Raw genomic sequence first — 15,659 nt, forward strand, 5'->3', positions numbered from 1 at the left:
GGTGGATCAAAGCAGTTGGCTTGGTCAAATCTCATGAGGCCCAGAATTTCCGAGGTCCCACTCATTTCAGATTGTAGGCCATAGGCAAAGGGTTTCTTTTAGCAAACGTTGATCACCTTCCATTTTACTTGCAAACTAACCAATCCTTGCCTGAATTGAGCTTTTCTCATGCAGTCGTTGGTCCTAAAAGGACTAAGAAGAAGCCAAGACTCACCAACATTCTGCTTTTTCTAATCACTTCCTCTAGAGTCATGGGTCATAAAGTCAGGTGGTCTGCCTTCCAAGTTACCACAGGTGACAATTTTGCCTTTCAAAACAAATTGATTAAATTGTTCAGATAGAAGTTAATGATACTATTCAGCTAATGTGCATCAGGGAGCACCTGAAGACCTGGTAACTTCGCTGTCCAAGCACAGTTGGAGTTTCACAGGGTATAGAAAGGCTATAGGTCTTTGTGGTTGGGTTCACATAGAAGTGTTTGTCTCTTTGGGCTACAGAACTTGTGGTTGAAAATTGTCCTGGTTTTCATACCTCTTGCTTAGGATCAGCAGGCAGTCCCATCCCAACAACTGTCAGAATAGTACTTTTCTGCTTTTGTCAGCCTTGTAGTTTGTTAGTTGAGGTTCACGAAGTAGGGAAGACAATAGCTTAATGAGAGAAGCTGAAAAGGAAGCAAGAATCCTCTAGCATGTCTGCTACAGTCTTTTCATTTGCCCAGCATGTTGGCACAGCTCAACAAGAGTTGTAGCCACACATTACTAATGTAATGTGTCTGACATGCAGAAGTTACTCAGTTACTGGTACTTATTATGAAGACTTACTCCAGAAGCAAAAGGGAAGGACTAGGATGTTCTTGTGCAGGGATAGAAAATCATGAGATCTGTCTTAGGAAAATAAACCTGACAGCTGGGAAGAGAATGGCTAGAAATGCAGACAGAGAAGTTTCAAAAAGACCTGTAATCAGATGATGGCAGGAAGATTGGAAAAGGAAAGGATGGATGCGAGAGGCTGAAAAACAGAACATGTGGAGCTTAAAAATCAAGACATCACAATACGCAAAAAAAAAAAAAAAAAACTATTTTGCCTGGTTAACAATAAGGATAAGGAAGGTACCATTAACAGAAATATAGTGATCAGAGAGAAGCCTGGTTTGGAAATTATAAGGTTAAATTGTTCCTTAGCAACCCAGAAACAGATATCAAACACAGAGCTTTAAATGAAATTCTAAAATCCATGATGTAGGCAAAGGCTGTCAGTGGAGATTCAGAAGCCGTATGAGAGAGTACAAGTTCTGAAAGAAAGGGAATTCAAAGAAGTCCCTGAAAAATACCTCTACTTGGATTTAAAGAAAATATATTGTGCTATATGCATAGAAAAATTTCACTTAGCCATAAAAAGGAATGAAGTACTTATACACATAGTAATTTGGATGAATTGCAAAGTTTGCCAACTGAAAGAATCCAAACCAATAAAGAATAAATATGTATGATTCCATTTATCTAAATTTCCAGAAAAGGAAACTAATGCATACCAACAGAAGACAGATCGGGGGGTGCCTGGGGTAGGGAAGAATGGACTGCAAAGGGCCAAAAGAATTTTTGGGGGCAATAGAAATGCTCTCTAACCTGATTGTCATGGTGGTGGTTACCTGGGTATGCACACTGTCAAAACTCATGGAAATATGCAATTAAAACCGGTAAATTTTATTATATGTAATGTATCTCAATTAACATTAATTTTTAAAGCTTATATTTAGTGATTGGAAGGAAGAAGAGACAGACAGGAGTCAAAAAAGGAGTGTGCAGAGGAACAAGGGGAAAACCAACCAATAAGAGAAGTTGGTGGCTCACAGATGCCCAAGATTTCCAATGAGAAAAGTGTAGTCAGCATCACTGAATGTTAGCACACACAGAAAGGAAGGGTATAAGGACAGAGGCAATCAGATGGTCACTTCTGACATCCAAATTAGTTTCAGTAGGACAGTAGAGGTAAAATCTAGATTTCAATGGGTTAAGTTAGTAAGTGGTGAAAAAATTAGGGAAGTGAGGTCTAGGCTTCTCCCATAGTGAAGAACAAGGTAGATATGGAATTATACCTTAAAAACTTAAAGGGGAGATTTTTCAGTATACAGAAGAAAGGTGTCCCAAGGCAAAAGACAGAACAATAGTCTTAAAGAAATGGAGAAATATGAATCTTTCTGGAAAAATGGAAAATGTACCTAAAGGAAAAGGTATTAATGGGTAAGTTTGTGAAAAAGGAAAGAAGTAATAAGATGGAGTTAAAAGAGAAACATTTGCCCATACGAAGGGAAGAATGTGTTAAGACCAACATGATAGAGTACTTTAGCTAGACAAGAAGAAATAGCAAATGGTCTCAACCATCTAGTCAGTTGAACAAGAAAATCAGTTGAACACTTTCCATTAAGAGTAAGGAAGAGTGTCAGAACAGGGGCCTGAAAGGGGTGGAGACGTACTAAGACAGCTGATCTGGGGATTTCCAACAGAAAGCACTTGGCCAGCTTCAGTGTGTACACAAACCACTGTGGGTTCCTGTTAAAATGCAGATTCCGATTCAGTATTGGGCCTGACACTCTTCATTTCCATCAAACTCCTTGGAAAAGCTGATCACCAACTTTATTTTGGGTAGCCAAGACCAGAGGGAACCTTGGCAATGAGCAAAAGGACTGTGGAGTGGGGGTCCAGAGTTGGAGTAGCCATACAAATACATGGTAATCTTCCAGCTAAATGCTAAACATCAAGGATGCAGAAATCATTTGCTGCCATGTTCTGACATCTGACACCATGACTGGCATGTAAGAGGAATGAATGATATAAATATGTACTCGATCAATGAAAGAATGAATAGTTCTCTCTCAGGGAAAGTGGGCAGTGGTAATTAACTAGCATTGGAGAATCAAAGTCAGACATGGGGGGCACTTGATGGGATGAGCACTGGGTGTTATTCTATATGTTGGCAAATTGAACACCAATAAAAAATAAATTTATTAAAAAAAAAAGTCAGACATGGTAGAAAAAGAGTAAGAGAGAGGAGTGGGAGAGTGAATTTCTGGAAAACTGCTGCTCATGGAGGCCAGGTAGAGAGGAGAAGTAAGTGATGACAACACAGGGAATCTACTGGGAGCCATGAGAGGGGATGAGAGATCACAAAGTAGTAAATAAAGTGCAGACTGAGGGGAGAAATGAAAGAAAGAATAGAATTTATAATCCAAAAGAGCTATATTTCTGTGTTTACGACCTTGACTACAAAGATGTTTCAACTGAAAGCAATACTATGGCCTGGCTGAAAGCTTATCGTGACCTGAGGAGATGAGGAAAATGTTTAATAGATGCGCTTATTTCACCATGTCAAAAAGTACATGAAGCTTCAGCACAGCAGCCAGTGTCTTTAGTAACTAAACTCTTAGCAACAAATAGTAACTGCTCCCATTCAGCATAATTGCAAGGCCAAAAATAGAACAGAGAGCTCATCTACCACTTATGATCACTGAGCTGACATAACTTGGGTAATATGTTCCTAGGTTACAACAAAAATAATTTACCTGCTTAGGTGATAAGGATGTATAGAAAAGGATCCAGTAATATTTTATGTCACCTTGAGGTAAATTTATATAGAGCTCCATTAAAAATCTTCAAGGTTAAAAAAATCAGACTGCATAATGAAAATGCTAAAATGAAGAATGCCTTATTGGCAGGATCCTTATGACAATGTGTTCTGTAAGAAAGGCAAATGTGAAGCCAAAACTGAAGAGTCTAGATTTTCAAAATAATTATTGATGGAGACACCTGGGTGGCTCAGCAGTTAAGCGTCTGCCTTCAGCTCAGGGCATGATCCTAGAGTCCCAGGATCAAGTCCCACATCGGGGTCTCTGCATGGAGCCTGCTTCTCCCTCTGCCTATGTCTCTGTCTCTGTCTCCCCGCCCCCCGCCCCGTCTCTCATGAATAAATAAATAAAATCTTTAAAAAAATAATTATTGATGATCAAAAAAATCATTTTGTAGCCCAAACTGAGCTAAAAAATGGCTGATCTTTCCAAAAAGCTGTCAAAATCCTCTTCTAGATGCTATTCAAAGGATCCAAGGTAGAAATAGTCCCTATAACAAAGAGTCTATGGAAAAGTGCCTCTACATACCTATGTGTGTATGCATGTACCCACAGGTAAACACTTGAGACGCGTACTTGTTCCTTAATCTTGCTCATACCAATGAAAAAAATGGGACTTAAAGCCCTTCTGATGTTGAGAAGGAAGACGGAAGGAAGAAGTCAATGTCCACTGTGTGCCAGGAACTCCAGGGTTTCACAGCTGTTCTCCAAATGAATTCCTACATTTCATTCTCATGATTTAAATTGGTATGCATTATTAGCACCATTTGCAACACATGGAAACTGATGCTCAGAGAAGTTAAATGACTTCCCAGGTCACACAACTACCAACATATGCAGCCAATCTCTCTCATCATTTTCAAAGTTCTTTCTGCTCTGCCACATTGCCTCCCTGTGTGATTATAATTATTCTCACCCATTTTATAAATATGCATTAATTTATTCAAACTCCAGGCACTGGAAATAGAAGTGTCTGTATTTGAATAACACATAGTCCACTAATAACACATGGTTCATGCCCAAGGTCTCGTATGCAAATAATGACAGCAATGTGTGGTGAATGCTATGGGAACCTGTAGGAAGAGTACCCAGCTCCAGGCAGATGGGTTCTGGAAGCCTGGAGACAAATATCAGGTATTTAAGCAGACTCATAAAGGATTAGTTTGTTACATGGGCAATAGGGGAAAAGGATTGATAAGCAGAGGGAACACACTGGGTCCATGTTCTGGGAAGCGCACACAGTTGAGATAGTTCAGGAAAGGCCAGAAGACGATGCACATATGGTGAGAATGAGTTCACGGCCAGTATCGACTGCCCCCAAAGTGTCCCATGTACATCTATTTCTCTGGATTCGCTGACCATGAAGTTGCTCCTCTCCTGGAATATTTTACAAGCCATTGTATATCAATTAAGAGCTTAATTTTGAGAATTCACAGGATTCAGCACTGAGACCTCTTATTTCATGAGGTTTCTTGGTGGATGACAAATTATGGTATCTTGTTAAAGAGCATCTGAACCCAGTAACTCAGGAGAAACTGACCATCTAACCCTCAACTTCCGGATTTCTGAAAAATTATAGGAGGCTCACAACTGTAATGAAATAGCAAATGATATTTATATTTTATAATGAAAGAATTTAACACTCTTAAGTGTCTCAAACTGAGAAATACAATTGGACAGAAAATTTTTAAAAATGGTACCCAATCTTGTAGCTAGACTCCAAAGTATTTTGTCTCTGAAAAGTGCATTTCTCTAAATTCTTTAAAATATAAGTAATGTGAGTCTCTGTGCCTCCCTGTGTATCTCATGAATAAATAAAATCTTAAATATATATATATATAGGTAATGTGAAAAGACTGCCTTTCTAATAATATTAAATAGTAAAAATCTCTCAACTGTCTCTACTAATTTTTAAAATAATGTTATCTTGCTCTAATTTGAAGTGCTTCAAGTTTTAATGGGTTTGGACACCTTTTTCATTGGTTTACTGATCTTCTTTCAAAGAATTTCACTGTTTTCCCTTTTCCTATTTCAATTTGGGAGCATTAATACACTTCTTACTAGTTTTTATTACCCATTTGTATTGAATTATATAAAGTCTTTCTCCTATAATTGGGAAAATGTTTGTGTTATGTCTATTGATCTTGCTATTAAACTTTTTTGTTAGGTTGGTGGATTTGGATGGCAGGGAGAAACTAAGCAGAAAAGAGCAAGTTGATATTTGCCTACTCAGACCAATTAATTCTTTTTATGATATTTTAAACATTGTCTGTAAAAGCATCTTTTCCCGGTCTCCTGTTTTTCCTTGACTGAGGTATAACACACATAAAGTAGACAACTATCAAGTGAATTTTAGATATGGCACATCATATAGCCATCACCTAAATCAAGACATATAACATCTCCGGCAACCAGAAGGTTCACTTGTGCCTCCTCCCAGTCCATTCCTTCTCACAAAGGAAGCCACCATTCTGATGTCACCACCATAGCTTAGTTTTGCCATTACAAGAAATATTTTATCAATATCTCATTTCAAAGAATAATAAAAAAGGTTTAATGCAAGTAGCCCTTTTATCATTCTAAAATTAATTGGGGTACATTAATAGGTATCATACCAAAGTTTTTCAAAAAACCTGAAAACATATATCCTGCTAACAGGTGGAAACTTTGGAATGTCAAAGTTTTTATACGATACGTCAAGATGAGTTATTTCTATATCCAAATCTTATAAAGCACTTACCCGTGAACAATATGCAATACCAGAATCATGTGTTATAGGCAAAGCTAACCTTAATAATTGCTGTCATTCCTATGCCTCTTTGTCTAAGTGAATTTAAATTTCCCTCTCTGCAGTACACACTTCTGTCATGGATGAGATGTGATTTTTCTTTTACAGATAGAAAAAATTATAAAGCAAATAACTGACTAAGCCAAAGCTAAAACTAGTTTTTTCCCCCCAAATAAAGGCACTATATAACATGTTCAAGAAGATACTGGTTTTCAAACACCAATGCATTACTCCCGGGGATCCATAAATAAGTAAGAACTAAGGTTTTCCTACCAATTACTCGGAATCCTCCATACATAGCTAAATTTCCATTTAGAATATGTGTGTTTGTTGTTTGTTTGTTTCTTACCACTCTGGGGCCAATTTCCTTTGATAACGTGTTTGGGGAAATATACACACATTGAGAGGGAGCACTACATACTAATATTTCAGTTTGTAGTTCTCAGTATTTGAAAATAGGATTTTATTACTTGCCGCTTTTTTTTTTTTTTCATTTAGGGTATGCTAGCAAGGAAGTGGCCCGGAAGGCCAAGTCCAATGCAGGGAGAGAGAGCACACAAAACAAACAAATGAGCCAGTGCCTTTATACTAGAGGCCAAAATCTGGCAGGAAATGAGGGTTCTGGAAGGGTGCACACTTGCCTGATCCCGGGAAAAAACAAAATGTAGAATAAAAGGCAGCCAAGCATAAAAAGGACACCTGATCACAAGGAGTTTAGTTGTAAACAGTATCTATCGTTCATTTATCTTCCTGATTATTTCTGAAAATCATTTCCCTAAACTCTTCAAAATGTGCGGAATATAACATTGCCTTTTGAACAACATTAAAACATAGAAAATCCTTGCATCCACAGAGTTTCAATAAAAAGGTCAGCAATCAAAGGCTGCAGCTGTGGACCTGCTTCTTAGCCCAGGCCAGCCTCAGACCAGGCCCCCACCGGGGTAAACAGGCCCAGCCTGTGGGTGTCAGCAATCTAATGCAACACCGGGAGCAGAGAGATCATTGTGGTGAGACACACACTAACACTCTCGAAGCTCTCCCTTAAAAAAAGAAAAAAAAAAGAAAAAAAAATCTACTGGTTTTCACCAGATTTAAGCTAGGGTGTCAAGAAAGCAGAGTAAACACAGTAAAAATAATCTACAGATCTGAATAACTTGTAGAAGTTAGAGCCAGACAGAGAATCCAGGAAAAAGAGACCTACCTTGGGCATAAGAAAACACAACATCCTCAACAAGGTAATGATTTCCTATATGATAGCTATGGAGTCTCTGCCTTTTTTTATTATCTTTGCCAATACTATTTTTACATATTTTACAATTTTAGCCAATCCACAGAGGCTCCATATTTGCCAATGCCACCCTCTAGAAACTCTAGATACTGTGGAAAATATTCTATGAAGATCCTCACGGACTCTGAGAGACATGATCCTTCCTCTTCTCTCAGCTAGGACAGACACAGTTCTTCCCAGCCCTGTAAGAGGCAGTCCAGAGTCAATGTCCCAAGAATATCAACACAGATGCAGGGAAGGGAAGGAAAAGGAAGAAGGATTTTGAGTTCTCCTAGAGCAGACTTCAGAACTGAACCTAACATCTTCTAGGTTGTGAGAATTAGATTTTGGAACAAGGAGAATACATATACTTATCATAATTTTAATGGACACTTTTATTGCTTTGTGGAATATATGTACTCCAATTACTGTGGCTTGAAAGAGGCTACAGGGCACAGTGAGAAATGCTTGGAATTTAGAGTTTCTCATTTCTCTATTCAGAAGTAAATAAATTAACCTCTCTGAGGCTTAATTTCTTCGTTTGCCAAATGGAGATTCATATTTCTGTGACAAAGAAATGCTGTCAGAATAAAATGCAGCATCGTACTTAGTGGTGATGGGAAGTTATTATTATTATGCCTACGAAGCACACCCCCCTTCTTCATGTTTTCCCTGCTGTTTCATAGGCATCTGACCCATTCACTTCTCTGATATAGCACCCACCTGGCTTCTGGATCTTCTCTCAGTCATGGCCAACCTTTCCTTCCAAACTCTACCCATGGAGCTCAGGAATTTATTTGGTTTGGGGTTTCTCCCTGACTCCATATAAACAGAGCATGTATCTTTGCTCCTGCTGCTTCCCCTCAACATTAAAATTTGTAATATGTGCTAAAGCTAGGTTGCAGGTCCCATTTCCCTAAAACAGCCCTCTGTCTAAAACAGTGCGATCTCAACTCTCAGCCTGCAAATTATACCTTCTTTTATCATCTCTGTAAGTTCTTTCCTACTTTTACATTTACTCAGAAAGAAATCCACTTGCATCTTCTAAGAAGGAAAATCCCCTTACTAGAATTTGAGAGAAGTGATTATCCACAAAGAAACAGAGGCAAGGTTGCGAAATCATCATCGTTGTCGTCACCATCATCCAAAACCTGTAAAGACACCTAACCAATTGGAAGTTAATACATCACTTGAAAGCGATACTCAAAACTCAGCTGTTAGAACTAGGGAGGAGGAATTTAAAGATTGTCAGCTCTATCTTCTTCAAATGGAAGGTAAGGAAACAGGCCCCAATTGAGCAGAATCCAACTGAGTGTCCTGCATTAGACAGGTCTTCATTCGGTGCTGGGACCTGCTTATTTGCATAAGCTTTCCCTACCTGCAAGTATCAAATGAGATTGGGCCAGAAATAATTCTTTTAAATAGTGATGCGTCTTCTTGACATGTAATGGGCAGTAAGTGTCTGAGGAGGGGAGGAAGTGACCTCTGTGCACTGTCTTACAGTTCACAAGAACATCACATCCTGATCTCATTCTATCTTCACCCCTTCAAAACAGAGAGAAGAGCAGAGCAGGTATTATCATAAATTTCAAATAAATTAACTAAACTGCAAAACTTTCTCAGGGTCAAACAAGTGGTAAATGGGAGACTCAGGCTTTAAAATCTGTATCCGACGTGAAAAGCTCATGTTTTCTGTCTTTTAATTTCACTTAAGGGATGCCTGGGTGACTCAGTGGTTTGGCGTCTGCCTTCGGCTCAGGTCATGATCCCAGAGTCCTAGGATCGAGTACCATATCAGGCTCCCCTGGGGAGCCTGCCTCTCCTTCTGCCTATGTCTCTGCCTCTCATGAATAAAAAAACAATATTTATTTTTTTTTCATTTAAAATGTTTTAGAATCACTGTCCTAAAGTGTTTTTAATTTATTTTTGAGAGACAGAGAGAGAGAGTAGGAGGAGGGACAGAGGGAGAATCTCAAGGAGACTCCCCACTGAGCGTGGAGCCTTATGTAGGGCTCTATCTCACAACCCTGAGATTGTGACCTGAGCCAAAACCAGTCAGCTGCTTAGCCAACAGAGCCACCTACACACTCCAAAACTACTGTCCTTTGGCTTATAATAGAATAGTGATTAACAACATAGCTTTTAGAGGCAAGCAACCAAAATCTGAATTCAGTTTCTACCACTTGATTAGCTATTAACCGTTGTTGTCTGTTTTGGTTTACATATTCTCTCTTGGAGGATGTGAGAACTAAATAATGTCGTATATATAAAGTTCCTAACCACAGCACCTAGCATGGACTTAGTCATAAATTGTAGCTGTCATCATTCAATTTGTCTTCCTTGTATATAAATACTTATTAGCATAAATTCTTATAGTCCAAGCCATCCATCAAAAAAAATTAGGCTAGGGATCCCTGGGTAGCACAGCGGTTTAGCGCCTGCCTTTGGCCCAGGGCGCGATCCTGGAGGCCCGGGATCGAATCCCACGTCGGGCTCCCGGTGCATGGAGCCTGCTTCTCCCTCTGCCTGTGTCTCTGCCTCTCTCTCTCTCTGTGTGACTATCATAAATAAATAAAAAAAAATTTAAAAAAATTAGGCTAAATGCTTCTCTTTATATGGGTATAGTATGTGCAAACATAGGCCATGTTTTCCATGGAGAGTCCTTTAAAAAGATTATATGTTTCAAGGATCAAAATGTCTACAGCCTTGCTACTCAAAATGCAAACCTAGGGATCAGCATCACCTAGGAGCTCATTAGAAATGCATAATCTCGAGCCCCACCCCAGGCTTGATGGTGAATCACATCTGCATTTTAACAAGACTCCCAGGTGACCTGAATGCACATGAAATTTTGAGAAGCACTGGTCTACCGGCGATGCTACGGAGCTGAGTGAAGGTGTTGTGCACAGGCACTAATATTTATCGACTTCAAAGCAAAAGACATGCATTTCCTTCAGCAACGGCCTCTGAAAACGTTTGTTTCCAACATGGGAAGTCCTCCATAGCTGGATACTCTTTATAGTGTTTGGTTTTATTAACTTAACATTGATTTATTATTCTCCCTCAACCTTACCGTTCTACTGTCAACCCAGGAGAATACATTATACACATTCTGGAACCTCGTGCTGGTAAAAGTTAAAAAAGAAAAGACATGATCTAAAAGCTTTGTTTTCACAAGTCCCTTTTCTCCTTCCTTATCCCAACTAAACCCAAAAGGGCAGCAGCTGCTGAGAGTAAATGTGGAGGCTTCTAAAATTAAATCAGCAAAAAAAAAAAAAAAAAAAAAAAAAAAAAAAAAGTATATTTATTACTGAGGTTGGAAGGGAAGGTGACATTTTTAAAGGTTAAATTAGGTAAATTAATTGAAAACAGAACAAGTAAAAATCAATCCTCCTTGCTGAGAGTAAACATGTGCTATTTTTCAGTTGTTTGATAAAGTAGGTCCCTCTGCAGCTCTCCCTAAGATTCCTTTGTGATGGATGGAGACAGAGACTTCATTATATTTTTTTAGCTCCCTAAGTGCCAAGGCTATATGGCTCCACGGTCCAGCAGAGCTCTCATGGTTAGAGCACATGGGAACAATGTAGGCCAACCACCACACTTCAGCCAAAGGGACTTCAATACTAAGGACTTCGAACTAAGCAATAAGCTCTCTTAAAAAAAAAAAAAAAAGTCATTTCTCAGCAACATTGAGAATGTTGTATCAAAAAGGGATTTAAAGGGCAGCCCGGGTGGCTCAGCGGTTGAGCCTTTGGCCCAGGGTGTGATCCTGGAGACCTGGGATCGAGAAAAGCCTTGAACTGGGAGAAAATAATTGCAAATTACATATCTGACAAAGACTTGTATTAAGAAAATGTTAAACTCTCAGAACTCAAGAATAAGGAAATAAATTTAAAAGCTGTTGGGGCACTTGGGTAGCTCAGTTGGTTAAATGACTGACTCTTGATCTCAGCTTAGATCTTGATCTCGGGGGTTGTGAATCCCAGCCCTGCATTGATTGGAGCTTTCTTTAAATAGATAAATCAATCAATCAGTCAATCATGCTGAGAATAAACAAGTGCTAATGAAGATGGAACGTAACTAGAACACTGGTGAGAATGCAAACAGTCCAGACACTGGATGATAGCTTGGCTGCTTCTTATAGAGTTAAACATATACTAATAGGTATTTTCCTAAGGGAAACATAACTTGTATTCACATCCAATAAGACTCCGTTTCTGTAAAATTCTAGAAAAGACAAAACTTAGGGATAAGGAACAAATCAGTAGTTTCCAGGGCTTGTGGGAGTGGCAAGGAAAGGACTACAGATCCATGGCATGGTGGTGGGGGTATTGGAGGAAGATGACAAAAATGTTCTTCATTTGGATCATGGTGATAAATAGAAGACTTTATGCATTTGCTAAAAGTCATAGAACTGTGTGCTGCATGAATTAAGTTTTATTATATGCAATTTACATTTTTTTAATTTTTAAAGAATACTTACTTGAGAGAGAGAGAGAGCACAAGAGAGGGGCAGAGGGAGAGCAAGAAGCAGGCTCCCCGCTGAGCAGGGAGACCAAAACAGGGCTTGATCCCAGGCTCCTGGGATCACAACCTGAGCTGAAGGCAGACACTTAACCACCTGAGCCATCCAGGTACCCCTATAATTTAAGAATTGATTTTTTAAAAAACGTATGTGCTGAAAAGAAATAAGCAAAATTGTTATTCTCATAAATTATGTAATCTCATATATAAAATACCTAAAAGAATCTCCAGAAAAATTATTAGAGATGAGGGTCTGACAAGTTAGATAGAAGATCCATATAAAAAATCAATTGCATTTCTCTACACTGAGGTGTTACTGGTATAAAGTGTAAATTTAAAAACAGACTCGTTTAGAGAAAGTTCATTTATGAAAGGAATTAAATATGGGAAAAGAAAATATAAGTAAATGGAGAAACCTACCATGTTAATGACAAGTGTAAAGATCAATTTTCCGTGTCAAAATGCTAGACTACAGTCCTTGGCTGCCCTACTAAGTATAAGCATTTATTATAAAGGACAATTACAACAATGTGGTATTGGAATGAGGAGTTTCAAAAGAAAATTTGATCCAATGAAACAGAATAGACAGCCCAGGAACAGGCTTCTAGCTGCATGCAATGTGATTTATGAAGTGTCATTGCAGGACACTGTGGAAAAAAGTGAACTACTTCACAGGATCATACCAGTGCATCTCATTTGTTTTTTTGTTTGTTTTGTTTTTGTTTTGTTTTGTTTTTCATTTGGACTCAAATAGCACATTAAGCAAAAATGGCAAATCACAGATAAATGTATATAGTATTACACTATTTTTATAATACTCAGAGCAACACGACTAAATAATATTTTGTTTAGAGATATATACATATGTAAAAAAAACTTTTTTAAATAGCAAAGGGATGATATACATACAACTCAGGAGGTTACCCATAAGAGGGAAGAGAAAGGGAGTTGGAATGGGAAGGGAGCAAAAAGATGTATTCAAGGGCATTGATAATGACCTTGTTCAAAAGTTGAGTGATGATGAGGAGATATGCAACATGTTTACCAAATGGTAGGATATAATCCCAAAACAACTAGAATAGAAACAGCCAGAAATGACCTGAACAGCCCCCAAGTGTCATACCCACTGACCATTAGCCCCAGTAGGGGAACTTGTAGCTCATTATGCATCCTAATGTACATAACTGTTACATATTTTCATGGATCTTAAGTAGCATATAAGAAAAACTATAATGGCCACCAGGTACACGAAAAGCTGCTCAAAATAACTAATCATCAAGGAAATGCAAATCAAAACCATAGTGAGATATCACCTCACACCTGTGAGAATGGCTATCATCAAAAAAAACAAAAGAACAAGCTCTGGTGAGGGTATGCAGAAAAGAGAAAACTATGCAATATTGGTGAGAATGTAAATTGGTACAGTCACTATGGAAAACAGTATGAAGGGGATCCCTGGGGGGCTGGGCAGTTTAGTGCCTGCCTGCGTCCCAGGGCGTGGTCCTGAAGACCCGGGATCGAGTCCCGTGTCGGGCTTCTGCATAGGGTCTGCTTCTCCCTCTGCCTGTGCCTCTGCCTCCTCTCTCTCTCTCTCCTCTCTCTCTCTCTGTCAGGAATAAATAAATAAACAAACAAATAAACCAATAAATAAATAAATAAATTCTTTAAAAAAAATCTTTATGGAGGTTCCTCAAAAAATTAAAAGTAGAACTACCAGAGAGGAGGGGCAAGACGGAGGAAGAGCAGGGTCCCCAAATCACCTGTCCCCACCAAATTACCTAGATAACCTTCAAATCATCCTGAAAATCTACGAATTCGGCCTGAGATGTAAAGAGAGACCAGCTGGAACGCTACAGTGAGAAGAGTTCGCGCTTCTATCAAGGTAGGAAGACGGGGAAAAAGAAATAAAGGAACAAAAGGCCTCCGAGGGGAGGGGCCCCGCGAGGAGCCGGGCTGAGGCCGGGGCGAGTGTCCCCAGGACAGGAGAGCCCCGTCCCGGAGGAGCAGGAGCTGCACCAACCTTCCCGGGCGGAAAGGGGCTCGCAGGGAGTTGGAGCAGGACCCAGGAGGGCGGGGATGCCCTCGGGCTCCCGGGGACACTAACAGGCACCTGCGAGCGCAGGGGAGTGCTCCGAGCTCCCTAAGGGCTGCAGCGCGCACGGCGGGACCGACCGGAGCAGCTCGGAGGGGCTCGGGCGGCGGCTCCGCGGAGGGGGCTGCGGGGCGGGAGCGCGAATCCAACAGCGCAGGCCCCGGAGCACAGGGCGCCGGGACACAGCCCAGGATCCGGCCTCCCCCGGGACAGGCAGAGGCCGGGAGGGCCCAGGACAGCGAGGACGCTCCTGCCCCGAGCTGAGCAGATCAGCGGCCCCGCCCCGGAGCCTCCAGGCCCTGCGGACTGAGAACCGAGAGCCCGAGCCCCGTAGTTCCTGCGGAGGCTGAATCCAGGCTTCCAGAGTTGCCATAGCAACTGCGGCTGTTCCTCCTGGGGCCTCACGGGGTAAACAACCCCCGCTGAGCCCGGCAGCAGGCAGGGGCAGAGCAGCTCCCCCAAGTGCTAACACCTGAGAATCAGCACAGCAGGCCCCTCCCCCAGAAGACCAGCTGGACGGACCAGTGATACTCCCCCGTGTTCCAATACAACTTGTTTTTGGCCACTCTGCACTGAGCAAAATGACTAGAAGGAAAACCTCACCTCAAAAGAAAGAATCAGAAACAGCCCTCTCTCCCACAGAGTTACAAAATCTGGATTACACTTCAATGTCAGAAAGCCAATTCAGAAGCACTATTATACAGCTACTGGTGGCTCTAGAAAAAAGCATTAAGGACTCACGAGACTTCATGACTGCAGAATTTAGATCCAATCAGGCAGAAATTAAAAATCAATTGAATGAGATGCAATCCAAACTAGAAGTCCTAACGACGAGGGTTAACGAGGTGGAAGAACGAGTGAGTGACATAGAAGACAAGTTAATGGCAAAGAGGGAAACTGAGGAAAAAAGAGACAATCAATTAAGGGACCATGAAGACAGATTAAGGCAAATAAATGACAGCCTAAGGAAGAAAAACCTACGTTTAATTGGGGTTCCCGAGGGCGCCGAAAGGGACAGAGGGCCAGAATATGTATTTGAACAAATCCTAGCTGAAAACTTTCCCAATCTGGAAGGGAAACAGGCATTCAGATCCAGGAAATAGAGAGATCCCCCCTAAAATCAATAAAAACCGTTCAACACCTCGACATTTAATAGTGAAGCTTGCAAATTCCAAAGATAAAGAGAAGATCCTTAAAGCAGCAAGAGACAAGAAGTCCCTGACTTTCATGGGGAGGAATATTAGGGTAACAGCAGACCTCTCCACAGAGACGTGGCAGGCCAGAAAGGGCTGGCAGGATATATTCAGGGTCCTAAATGAGAAGAACATGCAACCAAGAATACTTTATCCAGCAAGGCTCTCATTCAA

This window comes from Nyctereutes procyonoides, unplaced genomic scaffold (assembly GCF_905146905.1).
Source record: "Nyctereutes procyonoides isolate TBG_1078 unplaced genomic scaffold, NYPRO_anot_genome, whole genome shotgun sequence".
In the NCBI taxonomy this organism is placed as follows: domain Eukaryota; kingdom Metazoa; phylum Chordata; class Mammalia; order Carnivora; family Canidae; genus Nyctereutes; species Nyctereutes procyonoides.